This window comes from Lissotriton vulgaris, chromosome 4_1 (genome assembly GCF_964263255.1).
Source record: "Lissotriton vulgaris chromosome 4_1, aLisVul1.2, whole genome shotgun sequence".
Classification (NCBI taxonomy): Eukaryota; Metazoa; Chordata; class Amphibia; order Caudata; family Salamandridae; genus Lissotriton; species Lissotriton vulgaris.
This window is the reverse complement of record NC_141691.1, coordinates 538,054,893-538,072,027: the sequence shown is the minus strand read 5'-3', so window position 1 is coordinate 538,072,027 and position 17,135 is coordinate 538,054,893. Positions and strand designations below refer to the sequence as shown.

General features: G+C 33.2%; 11 non-coding genes across 11 annotated transcripts; 6 read left to right on the top strand and 5 right to left on the bottom strand.

Moving 5' to 3' along the window:
- Positions 1–312: 312 nt before the first annotated feature.
- Positions 313–384, top strand: TRNAQ-CUG (transfer RNA glutamine (anticodon CUG)). The gene has a single exon. It is a non-coding gene; the product is annotated as a tRNA-Gln (tRNA).
- Positions 385–1,209: 825 nt separating this feature from the next.
- TRNAQ-UUG (transfer RNA glutamine (anticodon UUG)) lies at positions 1,210–1,281 on the bottom strand. The gene has a single exon. It is a non-coding gene; the product is annotated as a tRNA-Gln (tRNA).
- Positions 1,282–2,828: 1,547 nt separating this feature from the next.
- TRNAQ-CUG (transfer RNA glutamine (anticodon CUG)) lies at positions 2,829–2,900 on the top strand. The gene has a single exon. It is a non-coding gene; the product is annotated as a tRNA-Gln (tRNA).
- A 2,442-nt stretch (positions 2,901–5,342) lies between these two features.
- Positions 5,343–5,414, top strand: TRNAQ-CUG (transfer RNA glutamine (anticodon CUG)). Its single transcript has one exon. It is a non-coding gene; the product is annotated as a tRNA-Gln (tRNA).
- Positions 5,415–6,239: 825 nt separating this feature from the next.
- TRNAQ-UUG (transfer RNA glutamine (anticodon UUG)) lies at positions 6,240–6,311 on the bottom strand. Its single transcript has one exon. It is a non-coding gene; the product is annotated as a tRNA-Gln (tRNA).
- Positions 6,312–7,858: 1,547 nt separating this feature from the next.
- On the top strand, positions 7,859–7,930 carry TRNAQ-CUG (transfer RNA glutamine (anticodon CUG)). The gene has a single exon. It is a non-coding gene; the product is annotated as a tRNA-Gln (tRNA).
- Positions 7,931–8,754: 824 nt separating this feature from the next.
- TRNAQ-UUG (transfer RNA glutamine (anticodon UUG)) lies at positions 8,755–8,826 on the bottom strand. The gene has a single exon. It is a non-coding gene; the product is annotated as a tRNA-Gln (tRNA).
- Positions 8,827–12,886: 4,060 nt separating this feature from the next.
- Positions 12,887–12,958, top strand: TRNAQ-CUG (transfer RNA glutamine (anticodon CUG)). The gene has a single exon. It is a non-coding gene; the product is annotated as a tRNA-Gln (tRNA).
- Positions 12,959–13,783: 825 nt separating this feature from the next.
- On the bottom strand, positions 13,784–13,855 carry TRNAQ-UUG (transfer RNA glutamine (anticodon UUG)). The gene has a single exon. It is a non-coding gene; the product is annotated as a tRNA-Gln (tRNA).
- Positions 13,856–15,402: 1,547 nt separating this feature from the next.
- Positions 15,403–15,474, top strand: TRNAQ-CUG (transfer RNA glutamine (anticodon CUG)). The gene has a single exon. It is a non-coding gene; the product is annotated as a tRNA-Gln (tRNA).
- Positions 15,475–16,298: 824 nt separating this feature from the next.
- On the bottom strand, positions 16,299–16,370 carry TRNAQ-UUG (transfer RNA glutamine (anticodon UUG)). The gene has a single exon. It is a non-coding gene; the product is annotated as a tRNA-Gln (tRNA).
- Between the last annotated feature and the right edge of the window lie 765 nt (positions 16,371–17,135).

Below are 17,135 nucleotides of genomic sequence, written 5' to 3'. Positions count from 1 at the left end.
TCCAAAGTGCCAACCGTTGCTCTTTGGAGCCACCCATGTGAGAGACAGAGAAATGGATGTAGTAGTTTGGAAATGTAGAATGTTTTAATATTCTTCAGTCAAATATGATCATTATTTTGTAAATTGCATGTCCTGATAAACGTTTGCACATTTAACACTGTTATGGAGAATGTAGCTGAAAAGAATCAAATCACATTGTAGCTCTTTACACTATGAGCATTCAACTGAGTTATCTTTTCATCAATGTAAGAAAAGCCCCTGCACTGATGCGCTCTCTTTTGTCTCAATGGAAAAATCCCTCATGTATGGCAGGGTTCCATGGTGTAATGGTTAGCACTCTGGACTCTGAATCCAGCGATCCGAGTTCAAATCTCGGTGGGACCTGCTTGAATTATGAGATTTAATATTTCACTAATTTCTTAGAATTTGGACTTGGAAAAACATAACGTCAAAGTTTTATACTGTAACTTATCAACGTATAAGTATGTATCTATGTACAGATGGCTATATCCATCTAGATAGCGATAATACAATATAAAGAAATGAAAAATTCATAAACATAAGTACTGAAGCTGAAAACTAAAAACTGTTCTTTCCCATCCACAATTTAAGCAAGAGGTTCTTTTCCTTTCTCATCTTTATGATCAGTAATAAGATAGTTAATTTTGCTGATTTCTTATCTGACAACATTCTTAACTTACACAGTGCATTTAATTGTGAATTTCTTTGAAAGAGGAATTCAGATTAATACATTTGACATGTCTTTCGAAAGATTCTACTTTGTGGTTATGGATCTACTTTAGAAAAACAGAGTGTAAATATCTGTGTGTCTTAATTTCAAGATTGTTATTTAAAAGTTCATCTCTTCTGTCCCCAAAATACACAATTTGATTCCTCAAGTTTTCTTTTAATGAAGGCTTTCCAATTAAAAAAGTTCCTTGTTCCCCTTATCAATAACAGTAAGATTTAAACAAGTAATATCTTGCATCAGCCTCTTGTGATGAGTTGAGAAAACAGAGTCAGCTCACAAAATGTCTCATTATTTTGAGCCATTTTATTTCCAGGTTTTCTAAAAGTTCTATCATTTGCTCACATCAAATAGACTTTAAAAATACAATCAATAAATTAATGTTTCACTCTACCCGTGTTAGATTTATGATATTTATGAATACACTTGACAGAAAAAGATTTGGTCATAAGTCATGAAAGTGGTCCCACCGAGATTTGAACTCGGATCCTTGGATTCAAAGTCCAAAGTGCTAACCATTACACCATGGAACCTCCCATGTGACAGGGGAGCAAATTGCTGCAGCAATGTGGACATTTCAAATTTTTTATTTTCTACAGTCAAAGACAAACAGAATTACATAACTTTTCTATTCTGTTCAACTTTTGCCTATTGAACTATGTTAGGGAAGGATGTTGCACAAAGGACTCAAGTAACGCTATGACTCTGTTGAACAGTACTTTTTATGTGAGATACGATTTTGCAATAAAAGATAAGATTCCCCCGTGAATGCAATCTCTTCTGCCAAAATGGAAAGCTCAACCTGGTACAGGTGGGTTGATGGTGTTATGCTTGTCAATCTGGACTCTGAAAACAGGGATCTAAGTACAAAGCTCAGTGGGACTTATCTAAACTTTACGATTTTTTTTCCATTCAGTTCTTAGAAGTATTAATTGGAAAAACATCTCATTTACTTATAAACTTGTACGTATCAACTTATATGTATGTATCTCCCTATATATCGCTATATGTCTATGTATTTTTATCGGAAAATATAAATATATACATTATAAAAATATGTATAATTAATAGAGGTGAAAATAAAGAACAGTTGTTGCCTCTCCGCATTTGAAACATGAGCTTCTTCTCCTTCCTCTTCTATATGTCCTGAAATTGAGATAGTCACTTTTTAATCAATTTTGATCTAACAGCATAGTTGATTTGTACAAAGCATATCATACGATCTGTGAATAATTCTAAAAAAGAAAATTAGATCAGTACCTTTGAGGCCTCCAAGCAAAAGCTTATATTTCATGATTGCAGATCGACTGTTGAAAATCAGCATGAGAAATGTTTTATTTCACAATTTCCATACTAATATACAAAAAACATTTGTACTATCTGAATGATACCGTCATTGTGGTTCTCTAGGTTTGATTTAAGAACACATCTCTTTCAAAATGTGCTATATTCGCCTTATCAATAGTGTAGAAATCTTCAAAAAGGAATGCTGGGAATCAGCCCTCTGAAATGCATTTGAGAAAAACAGGATAGGATTTTGTAATGTCGCACTATTTTGTGTAGGAATCTGATGTAAAAGTATTATAAAGTTCGTATTTCTGTAACTTGTTCAAGCTGTTGGACATTTTGAAAGGAGTCAACATTTGTCTCGTTCAACCTACTGGTATTGGATTGGAACTATCAATAACAAAAGATGACAGAAATGTAAAAGGTTGAGATTAGTAAAATAGTACCTCAAAGAATTGGACTGGTACCTTTGCATGCAAAGTCCAAAGTGCCAACCGTTGCTCTTTGGAGCCACCCATGTGAGAGACAGCGAAATGGATGTAGTAGTTTGGAAATGTAGAATGTTTTAATATTCTTCAGTCAAATATGATCATTATTTTGTAAATTGCATGTCCTGATAAACGTTTGCACATTTAACACTGTTATGGAGAATGTAGCTGAAAAGAATCAAATCACATTGTAGCTCTTTACACTATGAGCATTCAACTGAGTTATCTTTTCATCAATGTAAGAAAAGCCCCTGCACTGATGCGCTCTCTTTTGTCTCAATGGAAAAATCCTTCATGCATGGCAGGGTTCCATGGTGTAATGGTTAGCACTCTGGACTCTGAATCCAGTGATCCGAGTTCAAATCTCGGTGGGACCTGCTTGAATTATGAGATTTAATATTTCACTAATTTCTTAGAATTTGGACTTGGAAAAACATAACGTCAAAGTTTTATACTGAAACTTATCAACGTATAAGTATGTATCTATGTACAGATGGCTATATCCATCTAGATAGCGATAATACAATATAAAGAAATGAATTATTCATAAACATAAGTACTGAAGCTGAAAACTAAAAACTGTTCTTTCCCATCCACAATTTATGCAAGAGGTTCTTTTCCTTTCTCATCTTTATGATCAGTAATAAGATAGTTAATTTTGCTGATTTCTTATCTGACAACATTCTTAACTTACACAGTGCATTTAATTGTGAATTTCTTTGAAAGAGGAATTCAGAATAATACATTTGACATGTCTTTCGAAAGATTCTACTTTGTGGTTATGGATCTACTTTAGAAAAACAGAGTGTAAATATCTGTGTGTCTTAATTTCAAGATTGTTATTTAAAAGTTCATCTCTTCTGTCCCCAAAATACACAATTTGATTCCTCAAGTTTTCTTTTAATGAAGGCTTTCAATTTAAAAAGTTCCTTGTTCCCCTTATCAATAACAGTACGATTTAAACAAGTAATATCTTGCATCAGCTTCTTGTGATGAGTTGAGAAAACAGAGTCAGCTCACAAAATGTCTCATTATTTTGAGCCATTTTATTTCCATGTTTTCTAAAAGTTCTATCATTTGCTCACATCAAATAGACTTTAAAAATACAATCAATAATTTAATGTTTCACTCTACCCGTGTTAGATTTATGATATTTATGAATACATTTGACAGAAAAAGATTTGGTCATAAGTCACGAAAGTGGTCCCACTGAGATTTGAACTCGGATCCTTAGATTCAAAGTCCAAAGTGCTAACCATTACACCATGGAACCTCCCATGTGACAGGGGAGCAAATTGCTGCAGCAATGTGGACATTTCACATTTTTTATTTTCTACAGTCAAAGACAAACAGAATTACATAACTTTTCTATTCTGTTCAACTTTTGCCTATTGAACTATGTTAGGGAAGGATGTTGCACAAAGGACTCAAGTAACGCTATGACTCTGTTGAACAGTACTTTTTATGTGAGATAAGATTTTGCAATAAAAGATAAGATTCCCCCATGAATGCAATCTCTTCTGCCAAAATGGAAAGCTCAACCTGGTACAGGTGGGTTGATGGTGTTATGCTTGTCAATCTGGACTCTGAAAACAGGGATCTAAGTACAAAGCTCAGTGGGACTTATCTAAACTTTACGATTTTTTTCCATTCAGTTCTTAGAAGTATTAATTGGAAAAACATCTCATTTACTTATAAACTTGTACGTATCAACTTATATGTATGTATCTCCCTATATATCGCTATATGTCTATGTATTTTTATCGGAAAATATAAATATATACATTATAAAAATATGTATAATTAATAGAGGTGAAAATAAAGAACAGTTGTTGCCTCTCCGCATTTGAAACATGAGCTTCTTCTCCTTCCTCTTCTATATGTCCTGAAATTGAGATAGTCACTTTTTAATCAATTTTGATCTAACAGCATAGTTGATTTGTACAAAGCATATCATACGATCTGTGAATAATTCTAAAAAAGAAAATTAGATCAGTACCTTTGAGGCCTCCAAGCAAAAGCTTATATTTCATGATTGCAGATCGACTGTTGAAAATCAGCATGAGAAATGTTTTATTTCACAATTTCCATACTAATATACAAAAAACATTTGTACTATCTGAATGATACCGTCATTGTGGTTCTCTAGGTTTGATTTAAGGACACATCTCTTTCAAAATGTGCTATATTCGCCTTATCAATAGTGTAGAAATCTTCAAAAAGGAATGCTGGGAATCAGCCCTCTGAAATGCATTTGAGAAAAACAGGATAGGATTTTGTAATGTCGCACTATTTTGTGTAGGAATCTGATGTAAAAGTATTATAAAGTTCGTATTTCTGTAACTTGTTCAAGCTGTTGGACATTTTGAAAGGAGTCAACATTTGTCTCGTTCAACCTACTGGTATTGGATTGGAACTATCAATAACAAAAGATGACAGAAATGTAAAAGGTTGAGATTAGTAAAATAGTACCTCAAAGAATTGGACTGGTACCTTTGCATGCAAAGTCCAAAGTGCCAACCGTTGCTCTTTGGAGCCACCCATGTGAGAGACAGCGAAATGGATGTAGTAGTTTGGAAATGTAGAATGTTTTAATATTCTTCAGTCAAATATGATCATTATTTTGTAAATTGCATGTCCTGATAAACGTTTGCACATTTAACACTGTTATGGAGAATGTAGCTGAAAAGAATCAAATCACATTGTAGCTCTTTACACTATGAGCATTCAACTGAGTTATCTTTTCATCAATGTAAGAAAAACCCCTGCACTGATGAGCTCTCTTTTGTCTCAATGGAAAAATCCCTCATGTATGGCAGGGTTCCATGGTGTAATGGTTAGCACTCTGGACTCTGAATCCAGCGATCCGAGTTCAAATCTCGGTGGGACCTGCTTGAATTATGAGATTTAATATTTCACTAATTTCTTAGAATTTGGACTTGGAAAAACATAACGTCAAAGTTTTATACTGTAACTTATCAACGTATAAGTATGTATCTATGTACAGATGGCTATATCCATCTAGATAGCGATAATACAATATAAAGAAATGAAAAATTCATAAACATAAGTACTGAAGCTGAAAACTAAAAACTGTTCTTTCCCATCCACAATTTAAGCAAGAGGTTCTTTTCCTTTCTCATCTTTATGATCAGTAATAAGATAGTTAATTTTGCTGATTTCTTATCTGACAACATTCTTAACTTACACAGTGCATTTAATTGTGAATTTCTTTGAAAGAGGAATTCAGATTAATACATTTGACATGTCTTTCGAAAGATTCTAATTTGTGGTTATGGATCTACTTTAGAAAAACAGAGTGTAAATATCTGTGTGTCTTAATTTCAAGATTGTTATTTAAAAGTTCATCTCTTCTGTCCCCAAAATACACAATTTGATTCCTCAAGTTTTCTTTTAATGAAGGCTTTCCAATTAAAAAAGTTCCTTGTTCCCCTTATCAATAACAGTAAGATTTAAACAAGTAATATCTTGCATCAGCCTCTTGTGATGAGTTGAGAAAACAGAGTCAGCTCACAAAATGTCTCATTATTTTGAGCCATTTTATTTCCAGGTTTTCTAAAAGTTCTATCATTTGCGCACATCAAATAGACTTTAAAAATACAATCAATAAATTAATGTTTCACTCTACCCGTGTTAGATTTATGATATTTATGAATACACTTGACAGAAAAAGATTTGGTCATAAGTCATGAAAGTGGTCCCACCGAGATTTGAACTCGGATCCTTGGATTCAAAGTCCAAAGTGCTAACCATTACACCATGGAACCTCCCATGTGACAGGGGAGCAAATTACTGCAGCAATGTGGACATTTCAAATTTTTTATTTTCTACAGTCAAAGACAAACAGAATTACATAACTTTTCTATTCTGTTCAACTTTTGCCTATTGAACTATGTTAGGGAAGGATGTTGCACAAAGGACTCAAGTAACGCTATGACTCTGTTGAACAGTACTTTTTATGTGAGATACGATTTTGCAATAAAAGATAAGATTCCCCCGTGAATGCAATCTCTTCTGCCAAAATGGAAAGCTCAACCTGGTACAGGTGGGTTGATGGTGTTATGCTTGTCAATCTGGACTCTGAAAACAGGGATCTAAGTACAAAGCTCAGTGGGACTTATCTAAACTTTACGATTTTTTTTCCATTCAGTTCTTAGAAGTATTAATTGGAAAAACATCTCATTTACTTATAAACTTGTACGTATCAACTTATATGTATGTATCTCCCTATATATCGCTATATGTCTATGTATTTTTATCGGAAAATATAAATATATACATTATAAAAATATGTATAATTAATAGAGGTGAAAATAAAGAACAGTTGTTGCCTCTCCGCATTTGAAACATGAGCTTCTTCTCCTTCCTCTTCTATATGTCCTGAAATTGAGATAGTCACTTTTTAATCAATTTTGATCTAACAGCATAGTTGATTTGTACAAAGCATATCATACGATCTGTGAATAATTCTAAAAAAGAAAATTAGATCAGTACCTTTGAGGCCTCCAAGCAAAAGCTTATATTTCATGATTGCAGATCGACTGTTGAAAATCAGCATGAGAAATGTTTTATTTCACAATTTCCATACTAATATACAAAAAACATTTGTACTATCTGAATGATACCGTCATTGTGGTTCTCTAGGTTTGATTTAAGAACACATCTCTTTCAAAATGTGCTATATTCGCCTTATCAATAGTGTAGAAATCTTCAAAAAGGAATGCTGGGAATCAGCCCTCTGAAATGCATTTGAGAAAAACAGGATAGGATTTTGTAATGTCGCACTATTTTGTGTAGGAATCTGATGTAAAAGTATTATAAAGTTCGTATTTCTGTAACTTGTTCAAGCTGTTGGACATTTTGAAAGGAGTCAACATTTGTCTCGTTCAACCTACTGGTATTGGATTGGAACTATCAATAACAAAAGATGACAGAAATGTAAAAGGTTGAGATTAGTAAAATAGTACCTCAAAGAATTGGACTGGTACCTTTGCATGCAAAGTCCAAAGTGCCAACCGTTGCTCTTTGGAGCCACCCATGTGAGAGACAGCGAAATGGATGTAGTAGTTTGGAAATGTAGAATGTTTTAATATTCTTCAGTCTAATATGATCATTATTTTGTAAATTGCATGTCCTGATAAACGTTTGCACATTTAACACTGTTATGGAGAATGTAGCTGAAAAGAATCAAATCACATTGTAGCTCTTTACACTATGAGCATTCAACTGAGTTATCTTTTCATCAATGTAAGAAAAGCCCCTGCACTGATGCGCTCTCTTTTGTCTCAATGGAAAAATCCTTCATGCATGGCAGGGTTCCATGGTGTAATGGTTAGCACTCTGGACTCTGAATCCAGTGATCCGAGTTCAAATCTCGGTGGGACCTGCTTGAATTATGAGATTTAATATTTCACTAATTTCTTAGAATTTGGACTTGGAAAAACATAACGTCAAAGTTTTATACTGAAACTTATCAACGTATAAGTATGTATCTATGTACAGATGGCTATATCCATCTAGATAGCGATAATACAATATAAAGAAATGAATTATTCATAAACATAAGTACTGAAGCTGAAAACTAAAAACTGTTCTTTCCCATCCACAATTTATGCAAGAGGTTCTTTTCCTTTCTCATCTTTATGATCAGTAATAAGATAGTTAATTTTGCTGATTTCTTATCTGACAACATTCTTAACTTACACAGTGCATTTAATTGTGAATTTCTTTGAAAGAGGAATTCAGATTAATACATTTGACATGTCTTTCGAAAGATTCTACTTTGTGGTTATGGATCTACTTTAGAAAAACAGAGTGTAAATATCTGTGTGTCTTAATTTCAAGATTGTTATTTAAAAGTTCATCTCTTCTGTCCCCAAAATACACAATTTGATTCCTCAAGTTTTCTTTTAATGAAGGCTTTCAATTTAAAAAGTTCCTTGTTCCCCTTATCAATAACAGTACGATTTAAACAAGTAATATCTTGCATCAGCTTCTTGTGATGAGTTGAGAAAACAGAGTCAGCTCACAAAATGTCTCATTATTTTGAGCCATTTTATTTCCATGTTTTCTAAAAGTTCTATCATTTGCTCACATCAAATAGACTTTAAAAATACAATCAATAAATTAATGTTTCACTCTACCTGTGTTAGATTTATGATATTTGTGAATACATTTGACAGAAAAAGATTTGGTCATAAGTCACGAAAGTGGTCCCACCGAGATTTGAACTCGGATCCTTAGATTCAAAGTCCAAAGTGCTAACCATTACACCATGGAACCTCCCATGTGACAGGGGAGCAAATTGCTGCAGCAATGTGGACATTTCACATTTTTTATTTTCTACAGTCAAAGACAAACAGAATTACATAACTTTTCTATTCTGTTCAACTTTTGCCTATTGAACTATGTTAGGGAAGGATGTTGCACAAAGGACTCAAGTAACGCTATGACTCTGTTGAACAGTACTTTTTATGTGAGATAAGATTTTGCAATAAAAGATAAGATTCCCCCATGAATGCAATCTCTTCTGCCAAAATGGAAAGCTCAACCTGGTACAGGTGGGTTGATGGTGTTATGCTTGTCAATCTGGACTCTGAAAACAGGGATCTAAGAACAAAGCTCAGTGGGACTTATCTAAACTTTACGATTTTTTTCCATTCAGTTCTTAGAAGTATTAATTGGAAAAACATCTCATTTACTTATAAACTTGTACGTATCAACTTATATGTATGTATCTCCCTATATATCGCTATATGTCTATGTATTTTTATCGGAAAATATAAATATATACATTATAAAAATATGTATAATTAATAGAGGTGAAAATAAAGAACAGTTGTTGCCTCTCCGCATTTGAAACATGAGCTTCTTCTCCTTCCTCTTCTATATGTCCTGAAATTGAGATAGTCACTTTTTAATCAATTTTGATCTAACAGCATAGTTGATTTGTACAAAGCATATCATACGATCTGTGAATAATTCTAAAAAAGAAAATTAGATCAGTACCTTTGAGGCCTCCAAGCAAAAGCTTATATTTCATGATTGCAGATCGACTGTTGAAAATCAGCATGAGAAATGTTTTATTTCACAATTTCCATACTAATATACAAAAAACATTTGTACTATCTGAATGATACCGTCATTGTGGTTCTCTAGGTTTGATTTAAGAACACATCTCTTTCAAAATGTGCTATATTCGCCTTATCAATAGTGTAGAAATCTTCAAAAAGGAATGCTGGGAATCAGCCCTCTGAAATGCATTTGAGAAAAACAGGATAGGATTTTGTAATGTCGCACTATTTTGTGTAGGAATCTGATGTAAAAGTATTATAAAGTTCGTATTTCTGTAACTTGTTCAAGCTGTTGGACATTTTGAAAGGAGTCAACATTTGTCTCGTTCAACCTACTGGTATTGGATTGGAACTATCAATAACAAAAGATGACAGAAATGTAAAAGGTTGAGATTAGTAAAATAGTACCTCAAAGAATTCGACTGGTACCTTTGCATGCAAAGTCCAAAGTGCCAACCGTTGCTCTTTGGAGCCACCCATGTGAGAGACAGCGAAATGGATGTAGTAGTTTGGAAATGTAGAATGTTTTAATATTCTTCAGTCAAATATGATCATTATTTTGTAAATTGCATGTCCTGATAAACGTTTGCACATTTAACACTGTTATGGAGAATGTAGCTGAAAAGAATCAAATCACATTGTAGCTCTTTACACTATGAGCATTCAACTGAGTTATCTTTTCATCAATGTAAGAAAAGCCCCTGCACTGATGCGCTCTCTTTTGTCTCAATGGAAAAATCCTTCATGCATGGCAGGGTTCCATGGTGTAATGGTTAGCACTGTGGACTCTGAATCCAGTGATCCGAGTTCAAATCTCGGTGGGACCTGCTTGAATTATGAGATTTAATATTTCACTAATTTCTTAGAATTTGGACTTGGAAAAACATAACGTCAAAGTTTTATACTGAAACTTATCAACGTATAAGTATGTATCTATGTACAGATGGCTATATCCATCTAGATAGCGATAATACAATATAAAGAAATGAATTATTCATAAACATAAGTACTGAAGCTGAAAACTAAAAACTGTTCTTTCCCATCCACAATTTATGCAAGAGGTTCTTTTCCTTTCTCATCTTTATGATCAGTAATAAGATAGTTAATTTTGCTGATTTCTTATCTGACAACATTCTTAACTTACACAGTGCATTTAATTGTGAATTTCTTTGAAAGAGGAATTCAGAATAATACATTTGACATGTCTTTCGAAAGATTCTACTTTGTGGTTATGGATCTACTTTAGAAAAACAGAGTGTAAATATCTGTGTGTCTTAATTTCAAGATTGTTATTTAAAAGTTCATCTCTTCTGTCCCCAAAATACACAATTTGCTTCCTCAAGTTTTCTTTTAATGAAGGCTTTCAATTTAAAAAGTTCCTTGTTCCCCTTATCAATAACAGTACGATTTAAACAAGTAATATCTTGCATCAGCTTCTTGTGATGAGTTGAGAAAACAGAGTCAGCTCACAAAATGTCTCATTATTTTGAGCCATTTTATTTCCATGTTTTCTAAAAGTTCTATCATTTGCTCACATCAAATAGACTTTAAAAATACAATCAATAATTTAATGTTTCACTCTACCCGTGTTAGATTTATGATATTTATGAATACATTTGACAGAAAAAGATTTGGTCATAAGTCACGAAAGTGGTCCCACTGAGATTTGAACTCGGATCCTTAGATTCAAAGTCCAAAGTGCTAACCATTACACCATGGAACCTCCCATGTGACAGGGGAGCAAATTGCTGCAGCAATGTGGACATTTCACATTTTTTATTTTCTACAGTCAAAGACAAACAGAATTACATAACTTTTCTATTCTGTTCAACTTTTGCCTATTGAACTATGTTAGGGAAGGATGTTGCACAAAGGACTCAAGTAACGCTATGACTCTGTTGAACAGTACTTTTTATGTGAGATAAGATTTTGCAATAAAAGATAAGATTCCCCCATGAATGCAATCTCTTCTGCCAAAATGGAAAGCTCAACCTGGTACAGGTGGGTTGATGGTGTTATGCTTGTCAATCTGGACTCTGAAAACAGGGATCTAAGTACAAAGCTCAGTGGGACTTATCTAAACTTTACGATTTTTTTCCATTCAGTTCTTAGAAGTATTAATTGGAAAAACATCTCATTTACTTATAAACTTGTACGTATCAACTTATATGTATGTATCTCCCTATATATCGCTATATGTCTATGTATTTTTATCGGAAAATATAAATATATACATTATAAAAATATGTATAATTAATAGAGGTGAAAATAAAGAACAGTTGTTGCCTCTCCGCATTTGAAACATGAGCTTCTTCTCCTTCCTCTTCTATATGTCCTGAAATTGAGATAGTCACTTTTTAATCAATTTTGATCTAACAGCATAGTTGATTTGTACAAAGCATATCATACGATCTGTGAATAATTCTAAAAAAGAAAATTAGATCAGTACCTTTGAGGCCTCCAAGCAAAAGCTTATATTTCATGATTGCAGATCGACTGTTGAAAATCAGCATGAGAAATGTTTTATTTCACAATTTCCATACTAATATACAAAAAACATTTGTACTATCTGAATGATACCGTCATTGTGGTTCTCTAGGTTTGATTTAAGGACACATCTCTTTCAAAATGTGCTATATTCGCCTTATCAATAGTGTAGAAATCTTCAAAAAGGAATGCTGGGAATCAGCCCTCTGAAATGCATTTGAGAAAAACAGGATAGGATTTTGTAATGTCGCACTATTTTGTGTAGGAATCTGATGTAAAAGTATTATAAAGTTCGTATTTCTGTAACTTGTTCAAGCTGTTGGACATTTTGAAAGGAGTCAACATTTGTCTCGTTCAACCTACTGGTATTGGATTGGAACTATCAATAACAAAAGATGACAGAAATGTAAAAGGTTGAGATTAGTAAAATAGTACCTCAAAGAATTGGACTGGTACCTTTGCATGCAAAGTCCAAAGTGCCAACCGTTGCTCTTTGGAGCCACCCATGTGAGAGACAGCGAAATGGATGTAGTAGTTTGGAAATGTAGAATGTTTTAATATTCTTCAGTCAAATATGATCAATATTTTGTAAATTGCATGTCCTGATAAACGTTTGCACATTTAACACTGTTATGGAGAATGTAGCTGAAAAGAATCAAATCACATTGTAGCTCTTTACACTATGAGCATTCAACTGAGTTATCTTTTCATCAATGTAAGAAAAACCCCTGCACTGATGAGCTCTCTTTTGTCTCAATGGAAAAATCCCTCATGTATGGCAGGGTTCCATGGTGTAATGGTTAGCACTCTGGACTCTGAATCCAGCGATCCGAGTTCAAATCTCGGTGGGACCTGCTTGAATTATGAGATTTAATATTTCACTAATTTCTTAGAATTTGGACTTGGAAAAACATAACGTCAAAGTTTTATACTGTAACTTATCAACGTATAAGTATGTATCTATGTACAGATGGCTATATCCATCTAGATAGCGATAATACAATATAAAGAAATGAAAAATTCATAAACATAAGTACTGAAGCTGAAAACTAAAAACTGTTCTTTCCCATCCACAATTTAAGCAAGAGGTTCTTTTCCTTTCTCATCTTTATGATCAGTAATAAGATAGTTAATTTTGCTGATTTCTTATCTGACAACATTCTTAACTTACACAGTGCATTTAATTGTGAATTTCTTTGAAAGAGGAATTCAGATTAATACATTTGACATGTCTTTCGAAAGATTCTAATTTGTGGTTATGGATCTACTTTAGAAAAACAGAGTGTAAATATCTGTGTGTCTTAATTTCAAGATTGTTATTTAAAAGTTCATCTCTTCTGTCCCCAAAATACACAATTTGATTCCTCAAGTTTTCTTTTAATGAAGGCTTTCCAATTAAAAAAGTTCCTTGTTCCCCTTATCAATAACAGTAAGATTTAAACAAGTAATATCTTGCATCAGCCTCTTGTGATGAGTTGAGAAAACAGAGTCAGCTCACAAAATGTCTCATTATTTTGAGCCATTTTATTTCCAGGTTTTCTAAAAGTTCTATCATTTGCGCACATCAAATAGACTTTAAAAATACAATCAATAAATTAATGTTTCACTCTACCCGTGTTAGATTTATGATATTTATGAATACACTTGACAGAAAAAGATTTGGTCATAAGTCATGAAAGTGGTCCCACCGAGATTTGAACTCGGATCCTTGGATTCAAAGTCCAAAGTGCTAACCATTACACCATGGAACCTCCCATGTGACAGGGGAGCAAATTACTGCAGCAATGTGGACATTTCAAATTTTTTATTTTCTACAGTCAAAGACAAACAGAATTACATAACTTTTCTATTCTGTTCAACTTTTGCCTATTGAACTATGTTAGGGAAGGATGTTGCACAAAGGACTCAAGTAACGCTATGACTCTGTTGAACAGTACTTTTTATGTGAGATACGATTTTGCAATAAAAGATAAGATTCCCCCGTGAATGCAATCTCTTCTGCCAAAATGGAAAGCTCAACCTGGTACAGGTGGGTTGATGGTGTTATGCTTGTCAATCTGGACTCTGAAAACAGGGATCTAAGTACAAAGCTCAGTGGGACTTATCTAAACTTTACGATTTTTTTTCCATTCAGTTCTTAGAAGTATTAATTGGAAAAACATCTCATTTACTTATAAACTTGTACGTATCAACTTATATGTATGTATCTCCCTATATATCGCTATATGTCTATGTATTTTTATCGGAAAATATAAATATATACATTATAAAAATATGTATAATTAATAGAGGTGAAAATAAAGAACAGTTGTTGCCTCTCCGCATTTGAAACATGAGCTTCTTCTCCTTCCTCTTCTATATGTCCTGAAATTGAGATAGTCACTTTTTAATCAATTTTGATCTAACAGCATAGTTGATTTGTACAAAGCATATCATACGATCTGTGAATAATTCTAAAAAAGAAAATTAGATCAGTACCTTTGAGGCCTCCAAGCAAAAGCTTATATTTCATGATTGCAGATCGACTGTTGAAAATCAGCATGAGAAATGTTTTATTTCACAATTTCCATACTAATATACAAAAAACATTTGTACTATCTGAATGATACCGTCATTGTGGTTCTCTAGGTTTGATTTAAGAACACATCTCTTTCAAAATGTGCTATATTCGCCTTATCAATAGTGTAGAAATCTTCAAAAAGGAATGCTGGGAATCAGCCCTCTGAAATGCATTTGAGAAAAACAGGATAGGATTTTGTAATGTCGCACTATTTTGTGTAGGAATCTGATGTAAAAGTATTATAAAGTTCGTATTTCTGTAACTTGTTCAAGCTGTTGGACATTTTGAAAGGAGTCAACATTTGTCTCGTTCAACCTACTGGTATTGGATTGGAACTATCAATAACAAAAGATGACAGAAATGTAAAAGGTTGAGATTAGTAAAATAGTACCTCAAAGAATTGGACTGGTACCTTTGCATGCAAAGTCCAAAGTGCCAACCGTTGCTCTTTGGAGCCACCCATGTGAGAGACAGCGAAATGGATGTAGTAGTTTGGAAATGTAGAATGTTTTAATATTCTTCAGTCAAATATGATCATTATTTTGTAAATTGCATGTCCTGATAAACGTTTGCACATTTAACACTGTTATGGAGAATGTAGCTGAAAAGAATCAAATCACATTGTAGCTCTTTACACTATGAGCATTCAACTGAGTTATCTTTTCATCAATGTAAGAAAAGCCCCTGCACTGATGCGCTCTCTTTTGTCTTAATGGAAAAATCCTTCATGCATGGCAGGGTTCCATGGTGTAATGGTTAGCACTCTGGACTCTGAATCCAGTGATCCGAGTTCAAATCTCGGTGGGACCTGCTTGAATTATGAGATTTAATATTTCACTAATTTCTTAGAATTTGGACTTGGAAAAACATAACGTCAAAGTTTTATACTGAAACTTATCAACGTATAAGTATGTATCTATGTACAGATGGCTATATCCATCTAGATAGCGATAATACAATATAAAGAAATGAATTATTCATAAACATAAGTACTGAAGCTGAAAACTAAAAACTGTTCTTTCCCATCCACAATTTATGCAAGAGGTTCTTTTCCTTTCTCATCTTTATGATCAGTAATAAGATAGTTAATTTTGCTGATTTCTTATCTGACAACATTCTTAACTTACACAGTGCATTTAATTGTGAATTTCTTTGAAAGAGGAATTCAGATTAATACATTTGACATGTCTTTCGAAAGATTCTACTTTGTGGTTATGGATCTACTTTAGAAAAACAGAGTGTAAATATCTGTGTGTCTTAATTTCAAGATTGTTATTTAAAAGTTCATCTCTTCTGTCCCCAAAATACACAATTTGATTCCTCAAGTTTTCTTTTAATGAAGGCTTTCAATTTAAAAAGTTCCTTGTTCCCCTTATCAATAACAGTACGATTTAAACAAGTAATATCTTGCATCAGCTTCTTGTGATGAGTTGAGAAAACAGAGTCAGCTCACAAAATGTCTCATTATTTTGAGCCATTTTATTTCCATGTTTTCTAAAAGTTCTATCATTTGCTCACATCAAATAGACTTTAAAAATACAATCAATAAATTAATGTTTCACTCTACCCGTGTTAGATTTATGATATTTGTGAATACATTTGACAGAAAAAGATTTGGTCATAAGTCACGAAAGTGGTCCCACCGAGATTTGAACTCGGATCCTTAGATTCAAAGTCCAAAGTGCTAACCATTACACCATGGAACCTCCCATGTGACAGGGGAGCAAATTGCTGCAGCAATGTGGACATTTCACATTTTTTATTTTCTACAGTCAAAGACAAACAGAATTACATAACTTTTCTATTCTGTTCAACTTTTGCCTATTGAACTATGTTAGGGAAGGATGTTGCACAAAGGACTCAAGTAACGCTATGACTCTGTTGAACAGTACTTTTTATGTGAGATAAGATTTTGCATTAAAAGATAAGATTCCCCCGTGAATGCAATCTCTTCTGCCAAAATGGAAAGCTCAACCTGGTACAGGTGGGTTGATGGTGTTATGCTTGTCAATCTGGACTCTGAAAACAGGGATCTAAGTACAAAGCTCAGTGGGACTTATCTAAACATTACGATTTTTTTTCCATTCAGTTCTTAGAAGTATTAATTGGAAAAACATCTCATTTACTTATAAACTTGTACGTATCAACTTATATGTATGTATCTCCCTATATATCGCTATATGTCTATGTATTTTTATCGGAAAATATAAATATATACATTATAAAAATATGTATAATTAATAGAGGTGAAAATAAAGAACAGTTGTTGCCTCTCCGCATTTGAAACATGAGCTTCTTCTCCTTCCTCTTCTATATGTCCTGAAATTGAGATAGTCACTTTTTAATCAATTTTGATCTAACAGCATAGTTGATTTGTACAAAGCATATCATACGATCTGTGAATAATTCTAAAAAAGAAAATTAGATCAGTACCTTTGAGGCCTCCAAGCAAAAGCTTATATTTCATGATT